Source organism: Schistosoma mansoni, chromosome W (assembly GCF_000237925.1).
Source record: "Schistosoma mansoni strain Puerto Rico chromosome W, complete genome".
Classification (NCBI taxonomy): Eukaryota; Metazoa; Platyhelminthes; class Trematoda; order Strigeidida; family Schistosomatidae; genus Schistosoma; species Schistosoma mansoni.
This window is the reverse complement of record NC_031502.1, coordinates 30211071-30222899: the sequence shown is the minus strand read 5'-3', so window position 1 is coordinate 30222899 and position 11829 is coordinate 30211071.

Sequence of the window (11829 nt, the reverse complement as noted above, 5' to 3'; positions counted from 1 at the left end):
TTTGAGAAATTTTTGCTAAATGCAGTGAATTAAGCAATATAATGAAGGTTCACTGAAAATAAACTTACTTCATGCTGAGTGAGTGGATACAAACAAAAACACACTAAAATTCAGTCAACAAAGTCCGCTTTAAATCAATATCTGAATTCTAAAATCGATTTCCCATTCATTGTAGTATTTAGAGGTTTGGGGCCCCCAATTACTCAGGATAAATGATATTGGACAATATGTTGTTAACTATTTGATACAAAGTGGCTGAATTAGAAATCGACATTTTTAGGTCATTAGTCGGTAAGGTAAGTAGGAATTATTTTATTCCAGATTTTGATTCATGCCTCTATGTAGTTAGAATAAACTTGTTGCACTAATTGGTCTTATTAGAGCAATCACCACAAACCCTCAAACCACTTTTTCCTTGTGATCTTAGATTGTCTAAAAGTATATATAAGAGAATGGTATTTTTACTAAACAATAATTCTTGGCAATCATGGGTCAAGTAATATCCTTTGATAATTAGCAGTTCAGTGAAATAAAGAGTTCTGTGTGGAGGTATTTACTATATTTCTTGTTGATTCGTGCATTAATAGCATAGATCCGTTTCTGCTACTGTGCTAATTCTGACGGTCATCTCACTAAAGTTTAGAAGATAACTCTGGGTTTCTGTGTAATTCAAAAAATAAACTAACCAATGTTCACTAGTTTATTACATTATTAGACTGATCATACAAATTAATTATTGGGTTATAGGTTGCTCATATGCTTAAACACCTGAATGACGGTTCCTGAGTTTTTAGAGCCTAGCTTCGTTAATCGTTCACCTCGATAACCGTTACAATACAAATCTTAACGGTGCATAAAAATCAGAAGGCAAAGAGAAGCAGCAACTACAGTTTATTGTCAAATGATGCAGGCCAGAAAGCTATAAGCACATGAGCAAATATCAGCAAGCAGAGAGCGCAAGCAATTACATAGACAATTTATAGTCAGATTGAATAAGGGCACAACAAAACAAAAGCTGATAGTAGGATTTGCTTGCATGCATATATGGGGAGGAGGAGGATGAGTCATCGAATGATATTTAAGCAATCAACATTTTGGCTAGAGTGTCATGTGCTCTAGTGGTTATAACAGTACAAAGAAATACGCAAATTGTTATTATCCAAATGACGATATCTGTTGAGAAAGTTAATAAAAAGGCTTAAGCATAATCTAAATTGATTGTAAGATAGTTGCTATAATTTAACCTCCTGTCTTCACCTCCTATCCTAGTCCCGTCCCCACTCAGTTAACTTCTTCGTTTAAACCACAAAATTTAATATTTTAGGCAGAATCGGATCAACTGTAGCCCCCAACATCAATAATGGGAAGATTCAAACAACTCTTAGTCATAAATTACATTTCTTAGTTTTAATGTACTTTAGTATTGCTAATAGGTAATACATAATGAATATTTTGTAGAGGGAAAATAAGTTGATTTTGTAAAAGTAGGTGTTTCTTAATATTTACTGTTGGTGTATACTTTTCTGAAATAAGTAATAACAGTGTATGGAGATGTTTGTCATAGATTAAAGAAAATTTATGTTCAAGATATATACTGTAAACTAATGCATTTCGTCTACCATTCGATAAACAACAACGTCTGAGTTGCATTTGGCTATGGATTAAGAGTTTGAAGTATTGACATTGAATAAATTAACTTTTAAATAAATGCATTTCGTTGCCAGTCGACAGGTGAAACACAGTAACATGATATAGCCAAGTGATAAGAGCTCACAAGATCGACTGAGTGGCGTGAAACTCTAATGAACTGATGTCGAAAGGCCAGGATACTATCAATCAAATAGACCTAAACTGTCATAAAATAACATACTGACATAAATATTTAGACCTGCCACTTCTCTAAGAGGAGCATAGTTCCCCCCAGCAGGATTTTCCAAACAACTCTGTCCTGGGCTCTCCTTCCTACTTGTTTACAGTTGCTATTCATCATTTCAATGTCCGCTTCCAACTCCAGGCTAAGTGTGTTCTTTGGACTTCCATTTTTCCGTTCCCTTTCACGATTCCAAGTTAGGGATTGCCTCGTGATGCAGTTTGATGACTTCCACAATGTTTGTAATATTCGCCCTCAGTGTCTTTCCCTAATTTCCTGTTCACTTGGAAGTTGGTTTGTATTCTCCCCCAGCAGGCTGTTGTTGATGGTATCCGGTCAACAGACATTCAGTATCTTGCGCAAACAATTGTTCAGACATACATGTATTTTTGGTAATGGTTGTGGTAGTTCTCGAAGTCTCAGCTCCATACAGTATGACTGTCTTGACGTTCGTGTTGAGGATTCTCAACTTGATCTTGGCTTGCAGATAGTTGTTTTGAGTTCCATGTGTTCCTAAATTGTAGGAATGGTTCCCTTACTTTGCCAGTCCTTTCCTTCACGTCTGCGTCCTATCTTCTTTGTTCATTGATGATGCTGCTGCCCAGGTATATGGAAGTTTCCACCTCTTTCAGAGTCTCTCTATCAAGTTTGATCAGGTTAATCTTCTCTGTGTTTATTTCAGGACCTTGCTTTTCCCTTGTAAATGTTGAGGCCTGTTGCTGCAGAGGCTTCTACTACACTGTCTGTCTCCATCTGCGTTTATTATTGCACATGGGATAGAAAAGCTAGGTTATCTGCGAAGTCTAAATCGTATAGTTCCATCCAAACTGTCTATTGTATTCTATGGTTTCTCTGAGATATCAAGGTCATCATGATGAAATATTTGGGACTTATATAAATTTGTTTTGGTTTTCAAAAATGTTCTACTCACGGAAAATTTCGTCTATCTGCATACATGAAGATGATGCTATGATTATTCTTGGAACACCATTTTCTTTGATGAAAACCACAATCTATCAAAAATGGTCTAAATTGTTATGGAATACCCCCTTGGGCCATCACTAAACAATTTAGAAATCGATGGACCTAAAAGGTCTGTAGATGAATTATATTTATATAAATTATAAGTGTGTGGAACCTTTTACACTTACAGCAAAAGTTTTGATTGAACGATGTACGTAAACATTCAACAACTGTCATCCGGCAATAAAATATATTCTTGAAATTTGAAACCAACATAGTATCCTCTTTTTCAATGTTGCGATGAAACCTCATGGAATAGACAGACTTTAAGCTACTACGACTTTCTTCATTATCAGAAGAGAAAACACATATATATCAGTCAATACAGGGATATGACAACTTTGCAATCTCTGTGCCAGAAACGAAGAACTGAAATTCGTGAGGAAAGCACCTGTCATCGATTTATGTCCACTGATAATTTTTGGTAAGGATATGGTTTTGAGAATCCGAAAGAACCACAAGCATCTATGTTTCGTGCGAAAAAGGGTCGAAGGAGTGGCAACTTAGAAGAACAACTTATGGATTACTATGTATGCTCTTATCGTATAATTGTTAGGTAACTAGACTATTATAATATACACATATTTCTTTTGTCATGATCATTCTGCTGACCCGCTAAACACTTTTGCACGGTATTCATACCTCCCTACTGACGCCCGTTACCCCTCGAGGGGTGTCAGGGTCCTCGACAAGTACTCTCCAAACAACCATGCTCAGGGCTTCTTTACAAGTGCTATTCATTCATTGGACGTTTACTTTCATTCCTGTTTCCTAATTTCCTCCCCACCTGTTACCTTTTTACGGTTATCACCGGTCTGAAGCACATTAAAGGAGGAGGGTTATGTATGGATTTTTCAAGCATACCCCCTAGAAAACGACCTTACCTAAAAATACTAACCAGAAAAGAAAACAATCCAAATAGCGATACTTTGAATGGCTAAGACAAATATAATGTTACGCAGGAAATGTATTGTAGGAAAATACTAGAGAAGCATTTACATGAGCTATTATTGCATGCACCAGTACATTGTGTGTAATTTGTTAATCCTTGTCAGTCACCTTTGGCCTGAGCGCTATTCAGTAGACTATTCATTGGTCAGGGATCCCCTGTCCACAGTATAAGTGGTGTAAACGGACAATTTGGCCTGTGCTCAGTGACGTCTTGCTGATCTACGCATAGTTGGTCGCATTAAAATCAAGTGATATGAAAGAACTCGAGAAACACACTTTGAAACTGCGAATAAGTAGACTGTTATTACGTTGCTGAACTGGAGTGGGCTCAATTAGTAAAACTGAATCATGGATGATTGTATTAATTCAGGTGACACGACTGAAGAATGACAGAACACTGGGCTGTTATGATAAATAATTTTTGTATAATCAGTCTTCAAATTATCTAATCAAAACGTTTGATTCACTAATCACTATTTTGATCGACACTCTGTTGCGGGATAATCTCGATTAGCCAACAAAAGACAATGTATGTTGAACAAACAGAATGTTTGCATCCGAACATTTAAGGCTGTAACATTATCAGAATTTTAATACTCGTGCGTCAAACTTTTACCATTTGTGTCTGTAACTCAAATACTGTGTTGCTAGCTTCTTCGTCCAAACTACTTTATACAATCTTATCAAGTGTTATAAAAGGAGTGGAACATTGAATTATAATCAAATTTTGCATATGTGAAAGTTGTAGGGGCTTAATCAATAGCTGTCGAAAGCATGAAAGATTCCACATTTGAACTGCACATCTTTTAATCTCGTAGGGCATATTAAATTTAAATCGAATACTGTACTGTAACAAACAGAACAATGGTAGGGTTAGTTAACAACGATAGCCTGAAGATTTCAATTATCCCAGCGAAACAATGACTTTTGTGGCATTTGTATTAACGATGATCCCTTTGTACTTGATAGCACGCTGATTACGATGTTCAAACATAATCCGTCTATTTGCGCTCATCTAGTTTTTCGTTCATTTAGCTGCACTATTTCGTGAATTCTTAGCAAATTAGTTCAAATACTTCATGTCATCGTAGCTTATCATCGTTTGTACCCACATCAATATGATGTCGAATGTTTCTGTATCATTCGTTTTGTGTCGAATTACTGAGATACTTAGGAAGATAATAATTTATGACAGTATATAGTCTAGATAGTGGAAAATGAGTCAATATCAATGATTTAATATGGAGAAATATGGATAGGACGATTAAGTCATTGAGTGAAATGAGAAGACTGGAAAAAGCACTTATCATAAAGACAAGCGATCCCATACGTTTACAGGCATTCATCCAGTGTCATTACCCAAGATTCCAGCTTGCGAACGACACTTCATATATTTCTTAGTAAAGTTCAGCTATTCTGGAAGCAGTTTAATGCGTAGGATACGCACGCATTTAAAGACATGCAGTTCGGATTGCACGAGTTAGTGGTACGAGACACTAGATATCATTTTGTTCGTTGCCATTGGATATGTAGTTCAGTGAAAGTCACTGCAGTTGAATTTCAGCTCACCATCGTATGTTCACTTCCAAAATGGCATCACATTCTTCTGAATTTTTCACTAATATTCCCTTGATTTAGAGGATTTCTAGAGATTTTATTGTTAGCACAAATGATGACTAGTTGACAAAGATTTTGCGGGATATTATTATTTGTCTTAAGAAATAGCAAAGTCTCGTAGTGATCCATAGTGAAAATGTGGGTTCTTTCAGTGACCAGTTATGATGTAGTCACTTGATTCCAGTAAGTAATTCCTTATGCTTTAATTAGTATGGGAATGTGTCTACGAAACAGTCACATTTCACCATCCCGATGAGATGGATTGCAACATGGAATCGAATGCTCAGGAGGATTTCGGCACACTCAGATTCTAAATATTCTCTCATTTTGTCGTTGATCAGGACTTTGGCTTAGCCGTGACACATAAAGTCTAATAATCTCAATTTTCCGCCACAGATCCTTCAATTCTTTTTGAAAGATGTTCGTTCCTCATTGGTTGACCTGTTCAGTAGTATTGTGGTTAGATGCTTACCAAGTGACCTGAATATCTAAAACCCTTTAGGTTGGGTAATAATAAAGGAATCTTAGGCCAGAATGAAACTAACTTTTAGTTCTTATTGTTCTTCAATAGTTGTGTGTTCAAATCATTTCAATGATATACACTTCTAAATGAAAATCTCCCCACAAACTCACTTCCTGCAAAAAAAAGCTTAGTGTCAAGAGTAGTTGTAAAGAACAATAAGATCAAAAGACTTAGTTTATTTATGGCGTTTTCAGTCAACATTCCTCTAGACTTTGAATAAAATCAGTGCGTCTACCATCTTAATATGGATTGGACTTTCTTATGGTGATAGGACCACTTAAAGAAAATGAGGTACACTGGTCTGACAAATAAACACTTTTTTGTGCGTTTGTTGTTTTTTCACGCAAAAACGTTTCGCATATTGTAATATCAACTTGTGAAAATGTCGAATATTTTCTTCGCAATTTGTTGTTTTATTGTGTATAAACAGTTTTCGTTAAAGGTCATTGACCTTACATCCGAGCACATTTTGATGATTTTGAAAACCATTATGATATTTCGTTTCATACTAGTCATTTACATAAGCACTCTTAGTGTGTTTGGAATTTCAATATGTGAGTTTTCTGAGTATGTGCAGACGTTTTTAAATGTTTCTGCAGTCGAATAGTGTGTATTCATTAAATTATTTTGCATTTTTTGAATATTTTAACAGGGTTTTCGTTTCGACAAACTAAGGTTTAATGTTTCTGAAGCAGATACAGTGGAAGCTTCTCAACGTTAATAGCTATTCAAAGTTGTATTAGTAACCAGGAATAAGATTGGATTCCATTGTGTTTGATATCCATATTTTTCAGCTTTTAATAAGAAAATGTAGTTTCCATTGGTTTTCACTCATAGATTTTTTTTGAGTACTGTAAAACGTTGTCCAAGTGATGGAAAACCAACCTTGTAGGTGTGTAAATACAAGATAACCAGGCAAGTTAGTTATAAATACTTCAAATTACTGTGAACAAAATTTTATTTTGAAATCATATTGAGGTGTGAAATGTCTTGCATCATGAATTAAAACGTCGGATTTTTGTTTTACATCCTCCAATATCGTGCTATGAAGTCTGAATATTTAAATTTTTCATTGCTTGTGATCTAATTGAGAAATGGTATTAACCATTTATTGAAGACAAAGAATTTGAAAATACTAATAAACAAATAGCTCGTAGCACATTGACATTATCTTACCTAATAATTAAATTGCTTCTCCTTATAACCAACGAAAGGTATATGTGAATACGTAATACTTTTCTCAACTAACAGAGCGTCCTCCACAGCCCCAACGTAGTTTTATCACAAAGATATAATTTCTTTGCTTGCTGAGGTAGTTTCATATGATCAGTCTTCAGTAATAAGGATAGGAGGTTTATTGACATATTTTGATCCTTGCAGTTTGTTACACTGTGGAGGTCCAATCACGTCTTGAATATATCATATATATATCATTACCACTATGTTTAAAATTCTTATGAAACATGCATTTCATGGTTCATTTCTTCACCTTATTCTTCGCACGTATTACATAAAGTGGATTAGAACAAAGAAATACAACTGAAGGCTAAAGTTGTTAATGTCACTTACACTTTTCGAAGCAAGTTTTGTTTTGACTTAGATACAGTTATAACAATATAGGACATAGTGCTAAAGATATCATTTTGGCTTCCGAGATCAGCACTGTAATATATCCAGAAACAAAAGATTAAAACAGTTTTATGGTTTGGTTTACTGCTGTAATATCTGTCTGACGTTAGAAAACATTGAGTATAGCAGAAAAAGTTTCAACAATTCATCAATTTTTAACGTATTTACTAAAAAGAATTTACTTGTAGTGTTCATTCTAAAAAATTTGAAACTTCGTTTATGGTCTTTGTAATACCTATCGCATCAGAAATCGAAACAAAAAACTCAATGTTTAGCCATATTTTCTTTGCTTTTGTTTGTAAAAATGCTTTTTAAATTAAAAATCATGGTAGCAAAATATTTTGATATTTTTCCACAGGTTTTCCAGTAAAACATCCTTTTCTCTTACATTGTATTTGTCCTCAGAATTTTTTGAGCCATTCCTATGTTGTGGGTTTTGTTTGCATAAAGCATGTAGTACTATGTGGTCTTAGCACTCAACATAATGCATTTATTTCTTTCCTTTAGTGATTATGAAATCTGTTTTAGACACGATTTAGTTTGGTTAGGCCTAAATGTATATATTTTTATTTCGGGCTCCTTGTTAATCTGTTAGCCAGTCTCATGTTGGTTGATTATTTATATGAATGGTTTGCAGTCTGAGGTACTTTCAAATCAAGTCACTAGTTTAGTGTAATATTTGAAATCTTTACGAAAATAGGACTGTAACCTAGTCTTGTTCATTGATAAAACCAGCGCTTATTTGATGCACAACATTCGTGAAAAATAGTGTTTATGGAAACAGGACAATTAAGATTTAGCTTTATTTTTTGTGATCAGATGCATCTTTAAATAATGAAGGAAGTAGATTGGTCTACTTCAAAAACGGTTTTCATTAAGGACTCATAAGCTTTGGTAAATCATGTTATTAAAACATTGACACTTAAATTTGTGCGACAAATAATACTTTGATGTAGCCCACAAACTAATAATAGGCTCACGGATATTAAGCTAGAAGCGATAACAAATAAAAATAAATGCTTATACCTAAATTTCAACATCAGCAGCACTTTAACTAACAACATGGTAAATATAACAGCAGTAGAATTGTATCTAGACTCATATTTATCCATAAAGCAGAGAGGCAATTATTAGAAATGGTCTTTCATACGTAGAACCTTGCATATTAATAGAAGCCGCGTGCCTGATGGTTTGAAACGTTTCGGTATGTGAGGTCTCATTATAAGAACTCATCGCAGCCATACTCTGTCTGCCATTCAAAAGTACAAACAATATACAAATAATAAACGGGAGGCATAAAAAGCAGGATTTGGACTATATAAAAGGTAGAGGCTTACAGAATAGGTCACCTCACAATTTAGAGGTTTCACCGAAGCTTCAAAATACGACCTAGATAACCATAAAGGATACAATTGTTAGGATTTGAACGTTGAAGAAATCATATCTATATTAAATTGATATTTGAACTAGCCTCAAGGGAATATACAGGGTCAATAATTAAAATTTGTATGCTGATCAAAACAATAAGATTAATTTCACAAAACGTTATCTAAAAGTCGGATTCATGAGTCGATCTAAGCTAGACCACCACCACCGTGGGATGTCAGTTCAGCGGTGTAGGAAATAAGCGTTCGTGCGTATGACCAAAGGTTCTGGGCTCGAGTCTCCCGCGTGGGGTCGTAGATGCGCACTACCATGGATTCCTATACTACGACGAGATGGCCGTCCAGAACTTCCAGGTCTTCCACGGTGGTCTAGTTCAGATTGACTTATGAATTCAATCATTAAAAAACTACTGCAATCTCCATGTTATTTAATTTACAAATTAGTCATCTAAGCAAACTGTTGATTTTTTATAATTTAGCCATAAAATTTATAGTGGGATTTAAGTTTCCACAAAATTATTATGAATTAAAATGAATCAGAGCTGTTTCCACGTTTTGTAATAGATCTGTCTTTATTCCCTCAGGGCGTTTCATCTTGCTGTTTCTCATTTATTTGAAACATTTTGAAAGTAATATACTGTTTGATAATTTAAAGAAGCATTATTTTGATTTTATTTAGTGTATAATTAACATCAGATACCTATCAGAATTACGTTTGACAGTAATGTTAAGATACCGAAAACCATTTACACCTTTGACTTGTTGACAAACCAGCTAACAAACAATATAAATTATCTTTCTATCAATAATCAAATTGTCTGAAGCTATATAAAGGAGTCAGAGATGCAAATATCCATTTATTATAGGACGATGAAAGTCATAAAATTTAAATTCTATTGAAATACTTGGAAATTCCATACACGAATTTTTAAAATTCCATGAGGTACAAACAAAACATACTTACTGAATACTCATTATCTTTTTACTTTAAGAATGTTGAAATAGACTTCATCTATAACATTAGAAAAATGTAACTACTTAGCAAATCTACATTTCATAAATTTAGCAATTTTTAATATTGGTTGGAATTCAATCAGTAACAGTCTAGATGGTGGCCGTTCATGGGATTAAAAAACACAAATTAAAGCAAGGGTTATTTAGGCTACACTAATGGAAAGTAGCACATATATAATCAAGGTGTTTATCTTTAACATAAGTAAATGTTAGTACTCGAGAGATGATAATTCAATATTACTTGTAATATACTTAGTTTTTCACTACCTTATAGGGAACGTCAATTGACTTGTTAACGTAAATTTACTTTTCATAATACCTTAATATAATACATTTTATTTGGTTTGAATGAATCATAGTATCAATCATGAACACACTATGTGTGTGACAATGATGAAACCTAAAGTCCATGAACGTTTTATATCAAACAAATCATCTTTTAACTAAAAAAACCAGAGTGGTCTTGTAAGTCAGTATTGATAAATCTCAGGCTAGAATCTTCGACTAACTAAATAAATCGGTATTAATCATCGCTCAATGCCTATGGAATTACAGCCCAAACTCTTTGGGCAGTCGGTTCAAATATACGGTCACTAGGGAGAGTAATTTTATTTTTGAGGAGGGTTTAGGATTTCGTAAAATAAGCAAACTGATTGCATAAAGGATATTTTTTCTGTACGTAAATGGTGAATGATCATCGTACTTTATCAACAAATTTGAAAAATTCCTAGAATATGTGCATCATAAGCTGCTAAACATTAAGGTATTTATTTTTTGGTTACGTGCTTGAAATTGTTCATGGCTTCCTAGATTACAATATCATTCCTCAAAACCCAAGGTGCTGATTGTTCTTCATTCAAATAAACAGATGGATATCTTATATTACTTGAATCCTTTATCAGTAGTCTCTTTCAGTTTTTGCATAACGCACAAGAGCTATAACCATGCACGTTTTAATTTATTTAATTCATCAGCTCACTTTTTGGATGCCCTGTAGTTCATTTGTCAGAGTTAGCAACAAATGAAAGAATTAACTGATACTAAAGTCCCTATTTAAAGAAAATAATAAACAGCCTTCAGTAAAATCGTATTTTCAAATACTTAAAACCACGTTAAACAGATGTGGTAAGGCTTTTAGTAATTTACTTTTCAGATTTCACTGTAACTATCATTGTGTACTTAATCTAGTTGACATTTAAAAATTGTTTACGTTTTATCTAAGGGGAAGACTCTAGAAAAATATGGTTGGTAGTCATTGTAGTGACTGGTCCCTATGCCAAGCCCACATAGCTTATTCTAGCTTCCGGACAGGCCAATCTACTCACTCTTCTTGAGTCACGTTTTGACCTTGCTAATTATCCACATATAAACAACCATGACTGTTTTTCTATGAGAATGTGTGTATATCTTATCCTGCTCATCACATGTCTGTAGCTTGTTTTTGTGTGACTATAAATACTGATTAACGCCTGATTAAATCGAGTTGACTCACTTTACTTCTCCAGTGTGCTTTATCCTACTTTGCTTTATTCTCTTCCATCCCTTCGCTTCATCCCTCTGATGATTTTCTGTCCAGATCAACGAGCGTACAAAACATACGTATTCAAAAATCCATTCTTGTATTTGACTTATTTAATTCCGTTATTTACCAACGCGAATTAAGTCGATAATTGTATACAAGGACTGATGATATGTATATTTCAATAACAATCCGTTATATGATATCACTGGAGTCAGATATAGGGTCAAAAAACTTCAATCAGCATCGTAAAATTACTGCTTAAAAAGTTCCATTTGGATCCAATTATTGGGCTTGA